The sequence below is a fragment of the Tachyglossus aculeatus genome, assembly GCF_015852505.1.
Source record: "Tachyglossus aculeatus isolate mTacAcu1 chromosome 12 unlocalized genomic scaffold, mTacAcu1.pri SUPER_6_unloc_3, whole genome shotgun sequence".
Lineage (NCBI taxonomy): Eukaryota > Metazoa > Chordata > Mammalia > Monotremata > Tachyglossidae > Tachyglossus > Tachyglossus aculeatus.
Genome location: NW_024044830.1, coordinates 5,842,811 through 5,867,246, shown reverse-complemented (window position 1 = coordinate 5,867,246; position 24,436 = coordinate 5,842,811). Strand labels below are relative to the sequence as shown.

Genomic DNA, 24,436 nt, shown 5'->3' with positions numbered 1-24,436 from the left:
CCACCGAGGATAACGGTGTAGACTCATTAGTGCTCCTGAGCGCTGCTCCTCGCAGCCCTGCTGTACCTCCTGGCCCCGGTCCCGGGAGCTGATCACAAACAGAGCGGATAAAAACCTGGCTGGCTCCTGCCATGCTAGCCTCCCCGCACGGAGAACGAGGTCTGTTGCTGTGGCTTTTGGAATCCGGGTCACGGGTAGCCTTGAAACGTCTCTTCTGGCCACCGTCCCCTGTTGCTCTTGTCTTATTTGTCATTGCCTTTATGGCTTCGTCGCCATCCTTCTGCTCAAGTATGATTAGATGGGAAAGTTTCCAGGGACCGGGTTTAATTATCGCTTAACAATTTCCAAGTGTTTAGTGCAGTGATAGGGCTATTGCCACTCCTTGCTCCGGTGCTGGAGGAGGGAGGGGACCTCCTCTCTGTGATCTCTAAGAGTCTTTCCCACTCCCCGAGGGTCCGGAGCGTGGGAAGATCACTTGGGGTGGGCCCTGTCACTCCGAGTTCTGGATCGGATCTAGTGTCGGAAGTTCTCTGGGGACAAAGGGAGGGGAGCTGACCTTCAGCTGGCCTGGGGAGGACGCCCCAAGAGAGGGTCTGCTTGACGAGGACCCGCACGGAGGGAGCAGGGGATCGGAGGGAGAAAACCTGGATGTGCCGGGGTTGGGAAGTGCTCCCTGGTCCCGGACCTCCACTCCTCTGGTGCAGCACCAGTACCCCGGCTTCAAGGGGAACAGAGCGCGGCCTTCCTAGTTCACCTTCTGAGGGTCGCCATCAGGAACCTGATCACGGGAAAGTGAGGCTGTGCCTTCTCTCATCTCTGCTCTTCCTCCCTTCATTCTCTTCATCTCCAAAGAGTATGTGGAGCTCATGTGAGGTGGCTCGTGTGACTTCGCCTGCTCTGGAACACTCACAGGCTTTTTTCTTGTTATTAGGGGTGAAAATGGACATGAATTATCAATATTATTTATTACCATCATTGTCATTGTTGTTGCGCTAGCTGTAGTTGTTGGTGTTGTTATGGCATTTATGCTCTGATCCTAGGAGACTTCAACATCCACATGGATGTCCCTGTTGACTCCTCTGCCGCCCGCCTTCTATCTCTCCTTGACGCTGCCAACCTCCTGCTCCACTCCACCTTTCCCATTCACCAACTTGGTCACACCCTCGACTTCATCAGCTCCTACCGCTGAGCTATTTCCACCTTCAACAACTCTGAAATCCCTCTCTCTGATCATAATCTTCTCACCTGCCTCCTCACTCACACTCCTCCCCTCGTAAATCTATATTAGTACCTCACAGAGACCTCCGCTCTCTCGACCCGGTCTCAGCTCTGCAACATTGCCAAGATCCGCCCTTTCCTCTCCATCCATACCGCTACCCTGCTCATTCAAGCTCTCATCATATCCCGTCTGGACTACTACATCAGCCTTCTCTCTGATCTCCCATCCTCGTGTCTCTCTCCACTTCAATCCATACTTCATGCTGCTGCCCGGATCGTCTTTGTCCAGAAACGCTCTGGGCATATTACTCCCCTCCTCAATAATCTCCAGTGGGTACCAATCAATCTGCGCATCAGGCAGAAACTCCTCACCCTGGGCTTCAAGGCTCTCCATCACCTCGTCCCCTCCTACCTCACCTCCCTTCTCTCCTTCTACAGCCCAGCACGCACCCTCCGCTCCTCTGCCGCTAATCTCCTCACCGTACCTGGTTCTCACCTGTCCCGTCATCGACCCCCGGCCCACGTCATCCCCCGGGCCTGGAATGCCCTCCCTCTGCCCAACCGCCAAGCTAGCTCTCCTCCTCCTTTCAAGGCCCTACTGAGAGCTCACCTCCTTCAGGAGGCCTTCCCAGACTGAGCCCCTTCCTTCTTCTCCCCCTCGACCCCCTCTCCATCCCCCCATTTTACCTCCTTCCCTTCCCCACAGCACCTGTATATATGTATATATGTGTGTACATATTTATTACTCTATTTATTTATTTATTTTACTTGTACATATCTATTCTATTTATTTCATTTTGTTAGTATGCTTGGTTTTGTTCTCTGTCTCCCCCTTTTAGACTGTGAGCCCACTGTTGGGTAGGGACTGTCTCTATATGTTGCCAACTTGTACTTCCCAAGCGCCTAATACAGTGCTCTGCACACAGTAAGCGCTCAATAAATGCGATTGATGATGATGATGATGATGACCCCATCCATCTATCTCAGCGCATCACACCCCACCTCGCCTTCCGTTCCTCTCTACCCAATCTTGATGACCAGATTACTGCTCCCACCTCTACCTTCTCTACTCAAATCAATTCGCTCGCTCCCCTTTCCCTTCGTTGTCCTCGTACCTCTAAAACACAGCCTTGGATCACTGGCATTGTCTGCCTCCTAAGCTCTTATGGTCGAGCTGTTGAACGCTGCTGGCTAAAATCTAAACACTAAGCCAACCTTGTTCACTTCAAGTTTATCCTTTTCTTCCTTAAATCTGCCCTCTCCTCTTTCAGACAAAATTATTTCTACTCCCTTATTGGCACCCATGCCCATCATCCCTGTCAGCTCTTCCGCACATTTAACTCCCTTCTCAGACCCCCTGTTCCTTCCCCTCCTCCATCCCTCAGCTCCAAACATCTGGCCTCCTACTTCATTAGTAAAATTAACTCCATCAGGTCTGAACTCCCCAAAATCACTACTCCCCCTTCTCCAACTCCCCTGCCCTCAACCCTCTCCGCTACTTTCCCATCCTTCCCAGTAGTATCTTCAGATGAGATCTCCTCCCTCCTCTCAAGTGCTACTCCATCCACCTGTGGGCTTCAGACCCCTTTGCCCCCTTCCCCCCTCCCCTCCTTAACTTCCATCTTCAACCGCTGACTCTCCACTGGTTCCTTCCCCTCTGCCTTCAAACATGCCCACGTCTCACCCATCCTAAAAAGCCCTCTCTTGACTCCACCTCCCCTTCTAGTTTTCGCCCTATGTCCCTCCTACCATTCATTTCCAAACTCCTTAGAAGAGTCGTCTACACCTGCTGGCTCAAATTCCTCAAAGCCAACTCTCTCCTTGACTGCCTCCAATCTGGCCTCCGTCCCCTACACTCCACCGAAACTGCCCTCTCAAAGGACACCAATGACCTCCATCTTGACAAATCCAACGGTTCCTACTCTAGCCTAATCCTCCTCGACCTCTCAGCTGCTTTCGACGCTGTGGACCACGCCCTTCTCCTCAACACGCGATCCAATCTTGGCTTCACAGACTCCGTCCTCTCCTGGTTATCCTCTTATCTCTCCGGCCATTCATTCTCGGTCTCTTTTGCGGGTCCCTCCTCCCCCTCCCATCCCGTTACGGTAGGGGCTCTTTAGGTTCTTTGGGACTTCTGTTCTCTAATATACTCACTCCCTTGGTGAACTCATTTGCTCCCACGGATTCAACTATTATCTCTATGCTGCTGGCACCCAAATCTACACCTCTGCCCCTGCTCTCTATCCCTCCCTTCAGGCTCGTGTCTCCTCCTGCCTTCAGGACATCTCCATCTGTATGTCTGCCCGCCATCTAAAACTCAATATGTCCAAGACTGAACTCCTTATCTTCCTTCCCAAACCCTGTCCTCTCCCTGATTTTCCCGTCACTGTAGACGGCACGACCATCTTTCCCATCTCACAAGCCCACGACCTTGGTGTCATCCTCGTCTCCGCTCTCTCATTCACCCCTCACATCTAATCCGTCACCGAAACCTGCCGGTCTCATCTCCATACCACCGCCAAGATCCACCCTTTCCTCTCCATCCAAACCACTATCTTGCTGGTTCAATCTCCCATCCTATCCCGACTGGATTACTGCATCAGCCTCCTCTCTGATCTCCAATCCTCATTTCTCTCCCCAATTCAGTCTATATTTCACCCTGCTGCCCGGATCAACTTTGTGCAGAAACTCTCTGGGCATGTTACTCCCCTCCTCAAAAATCTCCAGTGGCTACCAGTCAACCTACGCATCAAGCAAAAACTCCTCACTCTCGGTTTCAAGGCTCTCCATCACCTCGCCCCCTCCTACCTCACCACCCTTCTCTTCTTCTACAGCCCAGCCCGCACCCTCCGCTCCTCTGCCGCTAACCTCCTCACTGTACCTCGTTCTCACCTTTCCCACCGTCGACCCCCGCCCCACGTCCTCCCCCTGGCCTGGAATGCCAGCCTTCGACACATCCGCCAAGCTAGCTCTCTTCATTCCTTTAAAGCCCTACTGAGAGTTCACCTCCTCCAAGAGGCCTCCCCAGACTGAGCCCCCTTTTTCCTCTCCTCCTTCCCATCCCCCCTGCCATAACTCCTTCCACTGCCCTCAACACCTGTATATATGTTTGTATTGATTTATTATTCTATTTATTTTACTAGTACATATTTATATTCTATTCATTTTGTTAATGATGTGCATCTAGCTTTACTTCTATTTATTCTGATGACTTGACACCTTACCACATGTTTTGCTTTGTTGTCTGTCTCCCCCTTCTAGGCTGTGAGTCCGTTGTTGGGTAGGGGCCGTCTCTATATGTTGCCAACTTGTCCTTCCCGAGCGCTTAGTACAGTGCTCTGCACACAGTAAGCGCTCAATAAATACGATTGAATGAATGAACGGCTATCATAACAAATACATTGCCTGTCCCACACAGGACTCAAACCTCATCCCCACTTTACAGAGGAGAAAACAGAGGCCCATAGAGGCAAAGGGTTTTCTCCAAAGTCACATAGCAGGCAACGGGCAGATCTAGAATGATAAGCCGTTCCTATGTTCTGACCCCTAAACTACCCATCCTCCTTCATGTCTTTCAGTCCAGCACAGGAGGCCATTGGCTTGGGTAAAGCAGGTGAACGTGAGCCACTGGCATCTCCCCGAACGGGCGTTGGGGGTGGCTCCTGGGAAGCTGTCATTCCACACGGAACAGAAGGAAGACCTTACACCCACCCTGGAGAATCGGCCCCCCTGTTAGCGGAGTTTCCCAGTCAGGTCAACGATCAGTTCTTGTCTTTGATGGACTGTCTTCACTCTTCAGAAGGAGGCAGAACAACCTAGTGAAAATAACACGGGATTGGGAGTCCCCCCTGGCTTCTAGTCCCAACTCTCCCTCTGGTTTATTGGCTAACCCTGGGCAAACACTTCACCACTCTGAGCCACAGCTTCCCCCTCTATAAATTAGGATAAGATAGCCTATGAGTCCCCCTGAGGGATAGGAATTGGGTCTGATGTGACTATCTTGAATCTAACTCAGCACTTCAGGTGGTGCTTAGCACACAGGGCACGCTTTGGTAATGCTGTAATTGATTCATCAATTACCCAAGATAATTCATGGATCGGGTATAACCATCGGCCGATAGGAAAAGACACCAGAGAATTGAAGAAGAAGAACTTGTATGACCAGGAGTAGGAGGGGGAAGGAGAAGAGGGAGGGGGGATAAGAAATACAGAAGAAAGAAGGAAGAGGAAGAAGGTAAAGGGGGAAGAGAAAAGCGAGAAGTTAAAGGAGAAGAAAGAAGAGGAAGAGTTGTAGAAGGAGAAAGAAAGGGGAAGAGGAGGTAAAAGAGGAAAAGCAGTAATGAGATGAGGAAGAGACAGTAAGTCAGTCGATCATTTTTATTGAGCATTTACTGTGTGTGGATCACCGTACTTAACACTTGGGAAAGTACAATATAACAATATAAGACAGATTCCCCGCCCACAACGAGCTTACAGTCTAGGGGGGAAACAGACAATATAAATGAATAACATTGCAGATACATATATAAATGCTGCGGGACTGGGAGGGAGAATGAATAAAAGGAGAAAGTCAGGGCAACGCAGGAGGGAGTGGGAGAAGGGGAAAGGAGGGCCTCTTAGAGGAGATGTACCTTCAGTAAGGCTTTAAAAGTTGGGAGAAAAATGACCTGTCGGTTATGAGAGGGAGGGCATTCTAGGCCAGAGGCAGGACATGGGCGAGAGATTGACGATGAGAAGGTACAGTGAGAAGGGCAGCATTAGAGGGGCAAAGGGTCCGGGCTTGGTTATAGAAGGAAAGTAATGATGGGAGGTAGGAGAGGGCAAGATGATTGAGCACTTGAAAGCCTATGGTAAGGGGAATCTGTTTGATGTGGAGGTAGATGGGTAACCACTGGTAGTTCTTGACGAATGGGACGTTTTTGTAGAAAATGATCCGGGTGGCAGTGAATTATGGACCGGAGTGGGAAGAGGAAGCAGGGAGGTCAGCAAGGAGGCTGATACAGTAGTCATGATGGGATAGGATAAGTGTTTGGATTAATGCGGCAGCGGTTTGGATGGAGAGGAATGGGTTGATTTTAGCGATGTTGTGAAAGTCGAACCGAAAGGATTTAGTAATGGATTGAATGTGTGAATTGAGTGAAAGAGAGGAGTCAAGGCTAGCGCCTAGCTTACGGGCTAGTGAGACAGGGAAGATGGTGGTGCGGTCTACAGTGATGCGAAAGTCAGGGGAAGGACAGAATTTGTGTGGGAACATAAAGAGTTCTGTTTTAGACTTGTCAAATTTGATGTGATAGTAGAACACCCAAGAAGAGATGTTTTTAAGGCGGGAGGAAATATGAGACTGCAGAGAGGGAGAGAGATATGGGCTGGAGATGTAGATTTGTGAGAGGAAGAAGGAGGAGTCAGAGAAAGGGGAGGCTGGAGGGAGGTAATGGCAGGTAGTGGACCACATCTCTGGCCCCACTTCCTAGAGGCCCCTCTAGGCTACATGGATCAGGGCTACTGGATATGATTACCTCAACTAGGCAGTAGCAGACAGAAGAGAAGAAGCAGACAGTCGAAAGAGCGAGAAATAAACAAAAGACTGGATCCAGAGAGATCCTCGCTGCCAGAGGAACCGTGAGCTTTCAGGGGAGGCTGGACTCACCCGTACCGTGAGCAAAGAACCGGCACCTAGGAAAGGCCGATGGATCTCCTGGAGAAGAATCGGGGAAATTTCCCCGCGCCCTCTTTGGCCAAAGTATATATAGTTTGGTTTTGCAGCAGCCAAAGCCTGAACCACTAACCGTCCAGGGGAGGGGGAATCGCTCGTTGCTTGGTCCATGGGCTCTTCTCCCCGTCTTAGGCTGTTCCTGCATCTGCCCTCAGCTCCCGCATCTCTCCCGTTTCTCCTACAGGTTCGGCTGACGCCACCAATCAACCATGGGAAATGGCACGGGGGTGACCGAGTTCATCCTCGTGGGGCTCACAGATGACCCCCACCTGCAGGCTCTGATCTTCCTTCTCCTCTTCCTCACCTACGCGTTAAGCATCACAGGCAACCTGACAATCGTCACCCTCACCCTCCTGGACTCCCGCCTCCACACCCCCATGTACTTCTTCCTGCACAGCTTCTTGCTGAAGATCGCCTTCACATCCTCTTGCATTCCCCGTTTCCTCTTCACCATCATCACCGGAGACAGAACCATTTCCTTTCCAACTGCTTCACTCAACTGTTCTTCTTCATCTTTCTCGGAGGGACAGAGTTCTTCCTCCTGGCCTCCATGTCCTACGACCGCTACGTCGCCATCTGCCAGCCGCTGCACTACACGACCGTCATGATCAGGGGTGTCTGCACCCTTCTGGTCCTCTGCTCCTTTCTCTTCAGTTATCTGACCGTGTTCCCACCGGTTGTGATGGTCGTCCGGCTAGACGTTTGTGACACCAACACCCTCAACCACTTCTTCTGCGATTCTTCCCCAATGATGGGGATCTCGTGCAGAGACACACGCTACCTGGAGCTGATGACTTTTCTCCTGGCCTTGGGGACTTTCCTGGTCACCCTGGCACTAATGACCGCGTCGTACACGCCCATCGTCCGCACCATCCTGAGACTGCCCTCAGCTCAGCAGAGAAGAAAGGACTTTTCCACCTGTTCCTCACACATGGTCGTGGTCTCCATCGCGTATGACAGTTGTATCTTCATGTACGTTAAACAGTCCGCCAAGTACAGGGTGGAACTGACCAAGGGGGTGGCGGTGCTCAACACTTCCGTTGCCCCCATGCTGAACCCGTTCATCTACACACTGCGGAACGAGCAGGTCAAGCAGGCCTTCAGGGCCCTGGTGCACCGGGTTGGGTTTTCCTCCAGGAAGTGAGGGCTCATCTGCCATAAAATACGACAGAAAAATCTGCAGGAGTCTCAAAAGGTCGACCAGAGATTCGGGGCCTGTACATTAGTCTAGTGCTTCATCTGCTGCCTGACAAACAGGAACTGGCCGTTCTCCAGCCCTCTGCGCCCCCGCACCCGCTTTCCCGGAAATCCCTGCCGTCGCCAGGTCTCCCTGCTACCCTAGACCTTCTGACCTCTACTATTCAGAGTGGAATGTTGCCCTTTCCCTCCATGTTATAGAGACGTTCCGAGGTTTGCTCTTCAAGTCGGTCCCGAAGCCGATGGAGTACCACAGGTGCAATGTGATGTGTGCTTTTTCATTTTCCCCTGACTCTACGCCCTTTCTCCTACCTTGAGATCCCTCACATTTCATACCTGCCAGATAACAATTTTCTGTCTTAAAAGCCCTTCTGAAATCCCTCTTCCTCCAGGAGTTCTTCCCCATTTAGTTTTTTTTACTTAGGTCTCACTCTCCTAACTACCACCTCAGCACGTATTCAATTCCAACAACCCATAGCACTTCTCTTCCTATCAATTTAATCTCTCCCAGTTAATCTCCCTTCAATTTAAATTGATCCACTTCTAGCACAGAAGACTTTATTTAAACCACCTTCAGCACTTGTACATTCATCTTTATTCAATCGTGCATTCGATTATTTAATTTGGCCATTCTAGCGGTAAATTATTATTATTGCTATTATTCATCAGCAGTCGTATTTATTGAGTGCTTACTGTGTGCAGAGCACTGTACTAAGCGCTTGGGAAGTACATGTTGGCAACATATAGAGACAGTTCCTACCCAACAGTGGGCTCACAGTCTAAAAGGGAGAGACAGAGAACAAAACCAAACATACTAACAAAATAAAATGAATAGAATAGATATGTACAAGTAAAATAAATAAATAAATAGAGTAACAAATATGTACAAACATATATACATATATACAGGTGCTGTGAGGAAGGGAAGGAGGTAAGACAGAGGGGATGCAGAGGGGGACGAGGGGGAGAGGAAGGAAGGGGGCTCAGTCTGGGAAGGCCTCCTGGAGGAGGTGAGCTCTCAATAGGGCCTTGAAAGGAGGAAGAGAGCTAGCTTAGCGGATGGGCAGAGGGAGGGCATTCCAGGCCCGGGGGATGACGTGGGTCGGGGGTCGGTGGCGGGACAGGCGAGAACGAGGTACGGTGAGGAGATTAGCGGCAGAGGAGCGGAGGGTGCGGGCTGGTCTGTAGAAGGAGAGAAGGGAGATGAGGTAGGAGGGGACGAGGTGATGGACAGCCTTGAAGCCCAGGGTGAGGAGTTTCTGCCTGATGCGCAGACTGATTGGTAGCCACTGGAGATTTTTGAGGAGGGGCGTAACATGCCCAGAGCGTTTCTGGACAAAGACGATCCGGGCAGCAGCATGAAGTATGGATTGAAGTGGGGAGAGACACGAGGATGGGAGATCAGAGAGAAGGCTGATGCAGTAGTCCAGACGGGATAGGATGAGAGCTTGAATGACAAGGGTAGCAGTGTGGATGGAGAGGAAAGGGCTGATCTTGGCTATTATTGTTACTGTTGTATTTGTTCATTGCTTACTGGGTGCCAGCCACTGTACTAAGCACTAGGGTAAGTACAGGACCATCAGGTCCGATGCAGACCTGTTTCACACTAAGCTCACAGTCTAAACTGAGGTAGAAGAGGTATTGAATATCCATTAAATAGCAATGGAAAGTGAGGCAGAGAGAAGTTAAGTGACACAGTGTTACACAGCAGACAAGTGGCAGAGGAGGGATTAGAACCTGGGTCCTGGGACTTCCAGTCCTGTGTTGTTTCCACTAAGACACGCTACTTCTCAATTTTCTCATACCTTCCTTCCTCAATAGACTGCAATATTCTTGAGAAGAGGGGACGTGTTTGTTTATTCTATTGTAGTATCTCAATAATTTAGCACTTCTCAGTAAGTTCTCAGTAAATACCACTGATTGGCTGATTGGGTAAGGAATAATTCAGTTTACTTTACTCTGGAGGAGCTTATAACTACTACTACTACTACTACTACGACAACGACGACGACGACGACGACGACGACTACTACTACTACTACTACTACTACAGTATGAGATCATCTATTTAAGCCCTTACTTTCCCATAAATATACCTTCCTATTTTATCCGTAATTCATTTTGGGTCTGTTTCCTGGCTACATTGTAAACTCCTTTTCTCCTATGTCTATTGCGGGTTTTTTTGTTTGTTTATTTGCTTGTTTTCATTTTGTCATCGTTTAGTACGGAGGTCTGCACACAGTTAATGCTACTGATAGATTGGGTTTGTGTGTTTTCCTCCTGGGAATATTGTGGGAAAGAACTGGTGGCTGTGAATCTCCGCGGGCAGTTCCTGAGTGGGACTAGTGGTGATATTAACAGCTGGAGTCCAGGAGGCAAATTCATTCATTCATTCGTTCATTCATTCATTCATATTTATTGAGTGTTTACTGTCTGAAGAGCACTGTACTAAGCGCTTGGAAAGTAAAATTCAGCAACTAATGGTTGAAGCCAGAAAGCCGGGCCCAGCCAGAAGCTCCTGTTTTAGGGTGGGGCAGAACCGGGCTGCCTGTCCACCTACGAATCAAGCAACAACTCCTCACCCTCGGCTTCAAGGCTCTTCATCACCTGGCCCCCTCCTACCTCACCTCCCTTCTCTCCTTCTAGAGCTCAGCCCGCACCCTCCTCTCCTCTGCCGCTAACCTCCTGACCATACCTCGTTCTCGCCTGTCCCGCCATCGACTCCGGGCCCACGTCCTTCCCCTGGCCTGAAATACCCTCCCTCCACACTTCCGCCAAGCTAGTCTCTTCCTCCCTTTAAATCCCGACTGAGAGCTCACTTCCTCCAGGAGGCCTACCCTGACTGAGCCCCCTTTTTCTTCTCCTCCTCCCCTCCCCCCCTCCGCCCTACCCCCTTCCCCTCCCCACAGCACTTGTATATATTTGGACATATTTATTACTACATTCATTCTACTTGTACATATTTACTATTCTATTTATTTTGTTAATGATGTGCATATAGCTATTATTCTATTTGTTCTGACAATTTTGACACCTGTCTACATGTTTTGTTTTGTTGTCTGTTCCCCCTTCTAGACTGTGATCCCGTTGTTGGGTAGGGACCATCTCTATATGTTGCCGACCTGTACTTCCCAATCGCTATGTACAGTGCTCTGCACACAGTAAGCGCTCAATGAATAAGATTGAATGAATAAATGAATGAACAGAACACAGACGGCTTCAGTTCCAGCACCGAGGTGGAATCGGATATAGGCTTCAAGTAGGCAGAGGAGCCAGAAGTGATGAAAAGTGTGACGATGGTGAGGTGGGGCAGGCAGATGGAGAAGAGTTTGTCCCGGTCCTCGGCGGCCGGCACCCTCAGCACGGCCCGGATGATGTGCACGTACGAGAAGACGATGAGTATGAAGCAGAAGAATGATAAGCAGACGGTTGTGGCTTAACTCAGGTTTTCGGCACCTTGGCTAGAGGAGCAAGGAAGCTTCAGCAACTGGAGGCCGTCGCAGAAGCACTGGTGGATGACACTGGGGCCACAGAAGGACAGGGAGACGTCGCTGGTCGTGTAGAGGGTAGCGTTCAGGCCGCTGCTGAGACAGGAGGCGGCCAGCATGGAGACCCAGGCCCACTGGTATATGATGGTGTCTTGGCGCAGGGGGCGGCAGATGGCCACGAAGCGGTCGTCGGACATGACAGTCAGCAAGTCAGTCTGTTCCCGCCAAGCAAATCACAAGAAAGACCTGGGCAGCGCAAACAGGCAGGAAGATGGAGTTGAGTTTGAGAGGGAGTTGAGGATGGATCTGGGAATGGTGACGGAGAGGAAGCAGACGTCAGTGAGGGCCAAGTTCCTGAGGAAGAAGTTCATGGAGGTGTGGATGCGCCGGTCGAGGGCAGTGACGGCGACGATAAGGAGATTCCCCATCCGGGCCGCCAGGTAGACCAGGAGGAACAGCATTGCGTGCAACAGCTGCAGCTCCCGGACCTCTGAGAGTCCCAGCAGCAGGAATCCCATCACCACCGTGCGGTTGGTCATGTCGTCTGACATCTGCCCGGAAGTCCACACTGAGAACCTGAGCTTCACCCCAAGGATGGCACTGTCAGAAAAATGAAATTGTTGGGCTGGATGGAACTTCTCAGATTCCTTCTCCTTTTACCTCCGGCCCTGTGTGGGATTTGGTTACCGAAGAGACTTGGACCATGGCTGGGAGAGGCAGGGAGCTTCCTGTGGACAAATGGAGAATTGTCCACAGCCCAAGCTAATCTCCTTGCATAAAGGGAACCTGTCTACCGACTCCGCTACATTGCACTATCCCAAGCACTCAATACAGTACTTTGCATCCAGTAAGAGCTCAATTTAAAAAAGTTGACTAATCCATCATTTCTATGTGCCTACTATTAATTACAGTATTTTTAAGTACTTAATCTACTTACTTGAAGAGAAGCATGGCTTGATTCTCTCCCTAGACTGTACGCTCTTTGTGGGCAGGGAATGTGTCTGTTATACTGTTGTATTGTAATAATAATAATAATAATAATAATAATGGTATTTGTTAAGTGCTTACTATGTGCCAAGCACTGTTCTAAGCGCTGGGGTAGATACAGGGTAATCAAATTGCCTCTCGTGGGGCTCAGGTCTTAATCCCCATTTCACAATTGAGGTAACTGAGGTCCGTAGAAGTTAACTGGCTTGCCCAAGGTCACACAGCAGATAGGTGGAGGAGCCAGGATCAGACCCCACGTCCTTTAACTCCCCAACCGGGGTTCTTGCCACTAAGCCATGCTGCTTCTCATGCTGCTTCCCTGGATTGATCCTCCAAGCCAACTCAGTGGAGGGTCTTAGGGTGTGTTGAGATTCATTTCTTATTCTATCTAGTTTTGCAGTTAGAAGACGTCAGAAAATACAACTGATTAAATGACCGATTGATTTTCTGAGGTCATGAACAAGATGAAACTCGGAGAAGCAGAGTGGCCTAGTCGATGGAGCATGGACCTAGGAGTCCGAATGACCTTGGATCTAATCTCAGTTCTACCTTTCTGCTGTGTGACCTTGTGCAAGTCTCTTCACTTCTCTGGGCTTCAGTTCCCTCATCTGTAAAATGGGGATTGAGAGTGTAAGCCCCATGTGGGACAGGGATTATGTCCAACCTGATTAGCTTGCATTGGATCACAGCTTTTAGTACACTGCCTGGCACATATTAAGTGCTTAACAGGTACCATTGAAGGAGAAAAAGAAGCCGAAGCACCCACCCGTTGACCCAGATGGTTACTAACAGCAGGAACCTTTAGGAGAACTGTTGCGAGGGGAAACCTGCAGATAAGTGCCATCAGCGGATCCTCATCTCTGTGGGGACCCAAAGACTGCGGGCACGAGCCGCCGTGATCCGGTCATCCAGAGTCCTCCCTCAGAGAATCGGAGGGTTTATCTAAAGGGACGGGGGCCCTGTCTGCAAAGTACGTCTCAGTGTCCTCGGGAGAGCAGAGTGGGGCTGACGGTTTCTCGCTGTCCCTCCGTGGCCATTGCATCCAGGAGTCCGAGGAGGGAGGGGGGAGCAGCCCAGCCCAGAGAGGTTCAGGGGTCCCCGAGCCCCACGCTGGGCCAATGCAAATGACCGGGGGTGGGGTGGGAAAAAGGGAGACCATCAGGCTCATCTATGTGAGTGTGAGGGTCACTCTGGGAAGACGTTCATACCCGGAGTCCAGGGTGGAGTTAGAACCAAGGCTGTGTACACAAGCAGAGAGAAAACATTTGCCCCTATTCTAGCCCCCTGGTCTCCAGCATTCACTGCCCAAACCCCGGCTACCATGGCTGCCGGGCTAATGCATTATGTCATGGTGTCAGCCCCATGCAGTGGTGATTTCAACAATTCGCTCAACCCTCCGGACTGGGACAAGAGGGTATTACTGAAACCGCACATCCAGATGCGTCATCACCAATTCCTCCTCACAGAACTTCCCGAACCAAATCTTGGGAGGATGCAAGAGAGAATCAGTGTAGCCAAGAGGACAGAGCGTGGGCTGGCAGTCAGTGGCCTGAAGTTCCAATAACGCTCAACCTCTTTTTAATTTTTCTAATGGTATTTGATATGTGATTACTATGTGTCAAACATTGTTTTAAGAAGTGGGCAAGTTAATCAGGTTGGACACAATCTCTGTACTTCATGGGGCTCACAGTCTGAACAGGAGGGAAAACAGGAGAACTGAGGCACAGAAAAGGTAAGTGACTTGCTCAAGGTCACACAGCAAGCAATTGGCAGAGCTGGAATTAGAGCCCAGGCCCAGGCTCTTTTCACTGGGCCAGGCTACTTCTCTTCTGGGGGATCTGGGGCATGTCACGTCTCTTCTCTGTTCCTCAGTTCCTTCATCTGTAAAATGGGGACTGAGACTGTGAACCCTGTGTGGAACGGGGACTTTGACCCACCCAATTTTCTTGTATTCACCCCAGAGCTTAGCACAGTGCCTGGCACATCCTGGGAGCTTAAGAAATACCGCAAAAAGAGAGGTAAAAGGCACGATCCCTGCCCTCAAAGACTTCCCAATCTAATAGGCTAGATAGGCAAAATGTCATTTACAGCTGAGAGGAGAAAAGAGTGGAACAATGGATATGTGGATGAGAAGAAGCATGGCTTGGTGGAAAGAGCACGGGCATCTGAGTCAGAAGTCGTGTTTTCTAATCCCAGCTCCTTCACTTGTTAGCTGTGTCACTTCGGGCAAGTCATTTACCTTCTCTGTGCATCTGTTACCTCAACTGTAAAATGGGGATTAAGACTGTGAATCCCAGGTGGGACAACCTGATTACCTCCTGTCTCCCCCAACACTTAGGACAGTGCTTGGCACATAGTAAGTGCTTAACAAATGCTACCATTATTATCAATATTATCAGTAGTGCTTGATTTCCATATTTTTGAGTGCTTGTGGTGTGCAGAGCACTATTCTAAGTGCTGAGGAGAGTACCCTATAAAAGAATTGGTAGACATGTTCCCTGCTCACAGGAGCTCACCGTCTGGGGGAAAGCAGACAATCAGTCAACCAATCAGAGACATTTATTGAGCGCTTACTGTGTGCGGAACACTGTATTAAATACTTGGAGGAATACCATATAAATGAGTTGGTAGACATGTTTCCTCAAGAAGCTTACAGTCTAGAGTAATGAACCTTACCTTCAGCAGCAATATCCTGGTGGGAAGAAGTGAATTAGCCAAATCCACCTTGAGAAGGTGGAATTCCAGGGAGGTTTTGAAGGTGGGCTCTCTTCCGGCTGGGGAATTGAAAAAGGTGGATTTCCAGGCCAGAAGGAAAGTGGTAGCCAGAGGTGGGAGGAGTAAGCGTCAAAAGCGAGTCATGGTAAGAAGGTTCTTTTTGGAGGGTTGGTTGAACAAAGCAGATAATGAGGAGGAAAGAGAGAACAGGTGAATGACACTGAAGCCAGAGATCAGATATTCACTGAAGTTGACCCAAGTACATTCCGTTATTCCTCCAGATTGTAAACTCGTTGTGGACAGGGACTGCGTCTGTTTATTATTCTATTGTACTCTACCCAGCATTTAGTACAGTCCTCTGCACACAGTAAGCACTTCATAAATATTATGAAACGAATTCATTTTCCACTTTACAGGAGCTGCTGCAATCAGGTTCCCTGTACTAGAAGCTGTGTGTGTTTGTGTGTGTGTGTGTGTGTGTGTGTGTGTGTGTGTGTGTGTGCGCACAAAGTATTGGGTAGTGGAATCAGCGAACAGATTCATGTAGTGGGGAGGGTTGAGGATGAAGATAGAAACAGATCTCCCTCCAGACTGTAAACTTTGGCGGAGGGGAGAGAAACTGAGGAATTCCCTTTAAATCTACCAAAGTAATGTGAAACTCTGGATCTTTCCTTCTCCCTGCTATATATGAAACTCAAAGATCATTTTGAATTCAATAATTCTCTCCTTTCCATAGAGAATCACTAGTTAAATCCTGTCAGCTTCTTCACTCATCCCAACAATGGACTCTAACTTTGGCTCTTCCCTCATCAACTGCAGAATAATAATGATGACATTTGTTAAGCACTTACTATATGCAAAGCACTATTCTATGCGCTGGGCTGGGGATAAAAAGTGATCAGGTTCCACGAGGGGCTAACAATCTTAATCCCCATTTTACACATCAGGTAACTGAGTCACAGAGAAGTTAAGTGACTTGCCCGAAGTCACACAGCTGACAAGTGGCGGAGCTGGGCTTCAAACACAGGCCCTCTGACTCTTAAGCCCGGGCTCTTTCCACTAAGCATTGGTTCAAGTCAATGCTGCCTCCCAAAAATTCTTCATGAAAATGGTGAGAAAATGCCTCGGCACAGGTCTGTCTGGTGATTTTCTTTGGAGGCGCAGATTATGTTTTCCTCACGGTGATGTCCTACGACCGCTACGCCGCCATCTGACGCCCTCTGTACTACGACGTCATCAATGACTGGGGGCCTATGAGAATATGGCCGCCGACTCCTGGTTCTGTGGAGGGCTGTTAGGGGTCCTATTTCCAGCTTCGAATTTCTCCCTGTCCTTCTACGGGTCCAACGCTGTCCAGGAGTTCTTCTGTGACGTCCTCTCCCTGCTGAAGATCACTTGCTCCGAGGACCACATCACCATCGACGTGAGTGTGACTATTGGGCCGTGCTGAGGATGCCGGCCACGGAGCACCTGCCTGCTTCACCTCAGCGTCATGATTCTCTTTATCAGGACTTGTTTCTGTGCTTACCTGAGGCCTCCTCAGGTTCCCCCTCGACGCTGGGCCTGCTGGTGTCCGTGTTCTACACCGTGGTCCCCGCCGCCCTGAACCCCCTCATCTACGGCCTGAGGAACAGGGACGTGAAGGCCGTCATGGGGAGGGGACTAGGCAGGGAATGGCTTCCATCTTGGGGGTGTGAAGTCACCATTCTTCGTTTGCTGAAGTTAACATGGCCAGAGTGAAGGATCCCAGCATCTTTCAGGGACCAGATCTTTGTGTCTTTCACCCACAGAGCACCATAGGGGAAAGGAAAACCATCTATAACACTTATTTAGAACAAGCTCCTCATTCCACAGACAGATTGGGTGAGTCTAGATTTGTCTTCTGCCTCCTGAGCTGAGGACCACCCTTCGAATGAGGGCACAAGTCTTAATAAAAGGTGACAATCAAAGCCCTACCTTTGTCATTCAGAACTGATTTTCTCCGAGAAATAATGTCATCGGTGGGGGAGTAGCTGCTGAATTGACTCATCTCTATGCTGTGTAACCCGACCTGAAACTTCTAAACTTTATACTCCCCAATTACCAAGTTGCATAATGTACCTTGCTCCTATTTTTTACCTTTCTTTACTCGTCTAAATGTGTGTGTGTGTGTGTGTGTGTGTGTGTGTGTGTGTGTATGTGTGTGCACAGTATGGCTCAAACAAAAGTAATTTTCCCCAGAGTAATTAGTTCATTTGTGTTTTGTTTTGTTTTTGTTTTTCACTGGCGCTCAGAGTGATCAATCAATGTTTTTTGTGGTGTTTTCTTCCAACTGGTATTTGTTAAGCACTTACTTTGTGATAGGCACTGCACTAAGCACTTGGGTAGATACAGGTTAATCAGGTTGGACATAGTCCCTGTCCCTCCTGGGGTTCATGATCTTAGTCCCCATTTTGTAGATGAGGTAACTGAGGCCCAAAGAAGTGAAGTGACTTATCCAAGATCACACAGCATACAAATGGCAGAGCTGGGATCAGAACCTGTGACCTTCTGACTCCCAGGTCCGTGCTCTCTCCATTAAGCCATTCAGGCACCACACCTTTCGAAGCAGAGTTCCACCAGCATCACTAATTTTTCAGGACTAACTCTCAAACGACAAGAAAAGATCAGCGAAGCAGCATGTCCTAGTGGAAAGAGCACAAGCCCAGAAGTAAGAGGACCTGGGTTCTAATCCTTGCTCTGCCAATTCCCTGCTTTGTGACTTTGGGCAAGTCACCTCATTTCTCCATTCCTAAATTTCCTCATCTGTAAAATTGGGATTCAATAACTGTTCCCCCTCCCCCCCCACACACTTAGACTGTGAACCCCGTGTGGAACCTGATAGTTTTGTACCTACCCCTGTGCTTAGAACAGTGCTTGTCACATAGTAAGTGCTTAACGAATTCCATGAACAATGAAGTTCTGGATGGTAGTCCAGAGAAGTGGCTCGGCAGAAAGAGTACGGGCTTTGGAGTCAGAGGTCATGGGTTCAAACTCCGGCTCTTCCAATTGCCAGCTGTGTGACTTTGGGCAAGTCCCGTCACGTCTCTTGGCCCATTACCATCATCATCATCATCATCATCAATCATATTTATTGAGCGCCTACTATGTGCAGAGCACTGTACAAAGCGCTTGGGAAGTACAAATTGGCAACATATAGAGACAGTCCCTACCCAACAGTGGGCTCACAGTCTAAAAGGGGGAGACAGAGAACAAAACCAAACATACTAACAAAATAAATAAATAGAATAGATATGTACAAATAAAATAAATAAATAAATAAATAAATAAATAAATAAATAGAGTAAAAAAGTATGTACAAACATATATACATATATACAGGTGTTGTGGGGAAGGGAAGGAGGTAAGATGGGGGGGATGGAGAGGGGGACGAGGGGGAGAGGAAGGAAGGGGCTCATCTGTAAAATGGAGATTAAGACTGTGAGCCCCCCATGGGACAACCTGATCACCTTGTAACGTCCCCAGCGCTTAGAACAGTGCTTTGCACATAGTAAGCGCTTAGTAAATGCTATCATTATTATTATTATTATTAGTCAGTCTCCCAGCATCAAAGTTATACTGATTTGAACCCTACTACGTGGGGTGGTTTACAGAGTTCTACACACAGTAAACATGCAATAAATACTTTCGATTGATTGATTGGTTGCGTGAGTGATGAAAGGAGAACGAGCAACAGCAGATTACCCAAAGAGCTACTGAATGGAAAGCTGAGACTGAGAAACTGAAAACAAGGAGGCAGATGGCAGAAAAACGTCTGAGACAATATTTCATCTTATAGACCAGTTTCAAGGACCAAGAACCACGTGACTAGAGGGTCCTCTTGTCACCTGTGTCCCGTGGTCCTTGGGTGGGACCCTGATCCGGTCCTCCAGGAATTCCCCTCAGAGTGGTGCCAGCTTTATCTCTGGGGTTGGGGTCCATCTGGAGAAGCATCTCCGTGTCCGCGGGAGAGCGGATAGGGGTTGAGGGCTCTTCGTTGTCCCTCCTTGGCTGACCGAACCCAGGAGTCCGAGTGGAGACACGGGACTAGCCCAGCCTGGCAGAAGTCGGCGACCCTCAGCCCCACACTGCCTTAGTGAGTGTGCCCTGGAGTGAGAATGGAGGGGCGGGGAGAGGCCAGCAGCCCGTAGTGGGTCTGTGGTGGTCCGTAAGTGCTCAATAAATACGATTGAATGAATGAACATTTATTGAGCTCAGAGCAGTGTTCTGTGTTTAGACCACTATGCTAAGTGCTTGGGAGAGTACAATATAACAATGTAACAGACACACTCCCTTCCCACAATGAGCTTACAGTCTCTGTACATATCTGTAATTTATTTTATATTATCATCTTTATCTTCCTTTAGACTGTAAGGTTGTGGTGGGGAGGGAGCATGTCTACCAACTCTGTTACATTGTATTCTCCCAAGTATTTAGTACAGTGCTCTGCACACAGTAAATGATCAAAAATACAATTTCCAAATTGCTTGATTGACTGATACTACAACTTCTAGTAGGGATTTTGCTGCTATTACTGCTATTATTACTATGACTACTTTCCCGTCTTATATCTTTGTCATCTTGTTGCCCCCACTTGGAGACTTATGATGTCAGTCCTCCTTTGGAATTCCCTCCTAGTTACGAGGAAGTCTTTTACCAAGTTTCTAGGTCATTTTGTAATTGATAACTCTCTTCCAATATACCATAGTTTTCTCCTTCCATAGACTTACCGGCAAAATTCCTGTTGATTTCTTCACCTTATCAAGATCTTTGTCCTGTGCAGGGAGTCATCATTATCTACCAATGACCAACATCTCCACGGTGAGGGAACTCCTCACCCTAGGGGAGTGTGGGGTGTGGAGGCGCCGGTCGAAGGCGGTAATGGTGACAATGAGGAGATTCCCCGTCTGGGTGCTGTTCTTCCTGGTCTCCTCATCGTCACCATTACTGCCCTCGACCGGCGCCTCCACACCCCCATGTCCTTCTAAGTACCTGTCCGCACTCGACCTCTGATACATCTCCGTCACCATCCCCAAATCCATCCAGAATTCCCTGACCAACAAGAGATCCATCTCCCTAGTGGTCTGTGACGTCCAGGTCTTCTCCATTGTCCGGTTTGGCGGCTCAGAGCTGTCCGTCCTCACGGTGAAGTCCTACGACCGCTACGCTGTCATCTGCCTCTCCCTGAGTTCCGAGGTCGTCATGGCTCGAGGGTCCTTTAGGAAGATGGCCGCTACTTCCTGGCTCGGCAGAGGCCTGTTTGCAACAATGTGTTCAGCTGGGACGTTCTCCCTGTCCTTCTCCGGGTCCAACACCGACCTCCAGTTCTTCTGTGACATCCCCGCCGCTGCTGAAAATCACATCCTCCGAGAAGCACATCGCCATTGACGCGACTGTGATGTTTGAGGAAGCCTTAGGCGTCGTCTGCTTCATTTCCATCGCCGTCTCATATGTGCGCATCTTCAGGGCCGTGGTGAGGATGCCAGCCCCGAGGGACGGGCCAGAGCCTTCTCCACCTGCCTACGTCACCTCTTCGTCGTCAATGTTTTCCTCTCTACGGATTTATTTGTTTATATCAAGCCACCCTCAGACACCTCCTTGATCGTGGGCCTTCTGGTGTCAGTTTTCTACACAGTGGTGCCCCCCGGCCCTGAACCCCCTCTTCTACAACCTGAGGAACCGGAACATAAAGCCCGCCGAGGACAGGATCCTGAAAGGGTCATTCAACCAGCCCCGGCTCTGGGACGAAATGTCTCCTTCCTTGTGCAAAGAATCTCACACCACCACTTTACCAAGGAATTGCTCTTGGACCTAGCCATAAACATAGCTGTCCTACAGGATTCACAGAAAAAGCTGGACGTTGATGAGTTGTCAATGTCTGGGAGGGAGGCGGCTAAGACTGAAGTATGATTGATAATCCAGTTTGGGGGAGGCATCATGGCCTACAGGAAGGGGAGTCCTTGAAGACTGTGAACTCACGGGGGGAAGGGAATGTGTTTAACAACTCTGTTAAACTGTACTCTCCCAAGTGCTTAGTACAGTAAGCACGGTTCTGGGGCGGTTCTAATCCCTGCTTTGCCACATGTCTTCTGTGTGACTTTGGACAAGCCACGTAACTTCTCCGTGCCGCATTTACTTCGTCTGTAAAATAATAATAATAATAATAATGATATTGGTATTTGTTAAGCGCTTATTATGTGCAAAGCACTGTTCTATGCGCTGTGGAGGCTACAAGGTGATCCGGTTGTCCCACAGGGGGCTCACAGTCTAAGTCCCGATTTTACAAATGAGGTAACTGAGGCAAAGAGAAGTTAAGTGACTTGTCTAAAGTCACACTGCTGACAGTTGGCAGAGCCGGGATTTGAATCCACAACCTCTGACCCCAAAGCCCGGGCTCTTTCCATTGAGCCACGCTGCTTCTCATGGGGATTAAGACTGTGAACCCCTCATGGGACAACCTGACTACCTTGTATCTACCCCACTGTGCTTACAATAGTGCTTGCCACGTAGCAAGTGCTTAACAAATACCATAATTTTTTTTAATGTTATAATGGCCTAAAAGAATGCGAATGGCTCTAGGCTATAAGCTCACTGTGGCCAGGAAACGTGTTTACCGACTCTGTTAAATTTTTGTCCAAGTGCTTAGTACAGTGCTGACGCCAGAATAAGTGCTCAATAAATATGTTTGATGGATTGATTGATTGACTCTCGAGTTCTAATGCCAACTCTGCTACTGGCTTGCTGTGTGTCCTAGGGGTAATGACTTAACATCCCTAGAATCTCTCTTCCTCTTACACTTTGAGTCCCTGTGGGACAGGAAGTGTGTCTGAACTGATTTTTCGTTTCTACTCCAGCACATGGAAAAATTTAGGCACACAACCTCTTAATAAATACAATAAACACAGCTGGCACTTGTCAGCTGTGTGACTTTGGCCAAGTCACTTAACTTCTCTGTGCCTCAGTTACCTTATCTGTAAAATGACGATTAAGAATGTGAGCCCCACGTGGGACAACCTGATTATCTTGTATCTCCCCAAAGGCTTAGAACAGTGCTTGGCGCATAGTAAGCGCTTAACAAATACCATTATTATCATTATTATTATTATTTATAATGATATCATTAGTAGTAACGATTATGAAAATATATTGATATGCTCTCTAGCAAGATTCTGGGGGTTGGAATGAAAGTTGGGAAGTGGGAAGTGCTATGGGAGAAGGGAAGAAAGGGTGACTGCAGCTCCATCTTTCTTGTCAATTCCATCCTCTCTCATCAATCCGTCTTTTATTCCTTCCATCCATTAATCCTTCCAACCATTCATCTATCCATCCATCCATCCATCCATCCATCCATCCATCCAGAGCACGGACTTGGGAATCAGAGGTCGCGGGTTCTAATCTCAGCTCTGCTATTTGTCTGCTTTGACCCTGGGCAAGTCTCTTCACTTTTCTGTGCCTCAGTTACCTCATGTGTAAAATGGGGATTGAGACTGTGAGGCCCATGCGAGACAGAGACTGTGTCCAACCTGGTTACCTTGTATCTTCTTAACAAAGACCATAATCATTACTGTTATTATTATCAGTGGTATTTATTGACCACATGCTGGTTGCAAAGGACTGTAGTAAGCTCTCAGGAGAGTTGAAGAGAGATATAATTACACTGTTCCTGATGTCCAGGAGATTATGATCTAATGGGGGAGATAGAGAATAACTTACGTAGAGGAGGAAGGAGAGAAGGGAAAGATGAGAAAGTAGACGAATGCTTTATTCAGGAGTACAGTTTATATAGTCAGTATGAACAGAGCTTTAAAGGATTTGCAATCAGGACAATTCAGAAGAAGCAGCATGGTCTAGTCGGTAGAGTGCGGACCTGGGTTTCAAATGGGTTCTGATCTCGTGGGTACCGCCACATGTCTGCTGTGTGACCCTGGGCATGTTCGCTTAAATTCTTCGTGCCTCAATTCCCTCATCTGTGAAATGGGGATTGAGATGTTAGCCCCACGGGGGACGTGGACTCTGTCTAATCCGATTAGCTTGTATCTACTCTGGCACTTAGTATACTACTTCTATACTAAGCACTTCACATAGTGCTTCACAACGACCTCAGGAAAAAGTAAAAAAAAAGACATATTGACTGACAGATTGAGTGTCTCAGATTGTGAATTAGACAAAGGTGAAGCCATTAAAAGTGGCTAAAGACTGTAGTTCAAAACAGGAAGCATTGGGACGCTGGGATGCAAATGTCACTGTTTCCACGGGAACCCAGAGGGCCGGCACCATCGTTGATGCTGCAGTGACCGGGCCCTTGTCTCCCAGGAGCCACAGGAACCACGTGACCAGAGGGTTCTTGGCTTGTCCAGGCCACGAGGTCCATTGGCACGGCCTGAGCCATCCTCCAGTGATCCCCCTCGGAGCAGCTCCTGCTTTATGTACAGGGATCAGGGCCCATCTGGAGAGCTTCTCAGGGTCTGAGAGAGTGTGGAGAGGGATCGAGTGCTCCTCTATGTTCCTTCCTGGCTGACTGAACCGAGGAGTCTGAGGTGAAAGAGGGGAACAGCCAAGCGCTGCAGAGGTCAGCGATCCCCAGCCCCATGCTGCCCTGATGAGGGTGACCAGGGGCGAGTGGGATGGAGGGGAGGGAGGAACGAAGATGAGGATGGAGCCAGTCTGGGGCCTAAACTGGGGTTCGGATCAGGGCAGTGGTTCCCACTGGGGCAGTGGTGCTAGCAGGAGGGGAGGTGTTTCCCAGTTCAGTAACCCCCAACAGTCACACACCTTTCCTCCTTCCTCCTCAAACCTCGCTACCATAATAATGATGGCATTTGTTCAGCGCTTACTATATGCGAAGCATTGTTCTAAGCGCTGGAGGGGGGGGTTACAAGGTGATCGGTTTGTCCCACGGGGGGATCACAGTCTTAATCTGCATTTTACAGATGAGGTAACTGAATCCCAGAGAAGTTAAATGACTTGCCCAAAGTCACGTAACGTGGCTCAGTGGAAAGAGCCCTGGCTTTGGAGTCAGAGGTCGTGGGTTCAAATCCCTGCTCCACCAACTGTCAGCTGTGTGACTTTGGGCACGTTACTGCACTTCTCTATGCCTCAG

The 24,436-nt window shown here is 48.9% G+C and overlaps 1 pseudogene; it reads left to right on the top strand.

Moving 5' to 3' along the window:
* Window positions 1-7,140: 7,140 nt before the first annotated feature.
* LOC119921542 lies at window positions 7,141-8,075 on the top strand (annotated as a pseudogene).
* Window positions 8,076-24,436: the final 16,361 nt, after the last annotated feature.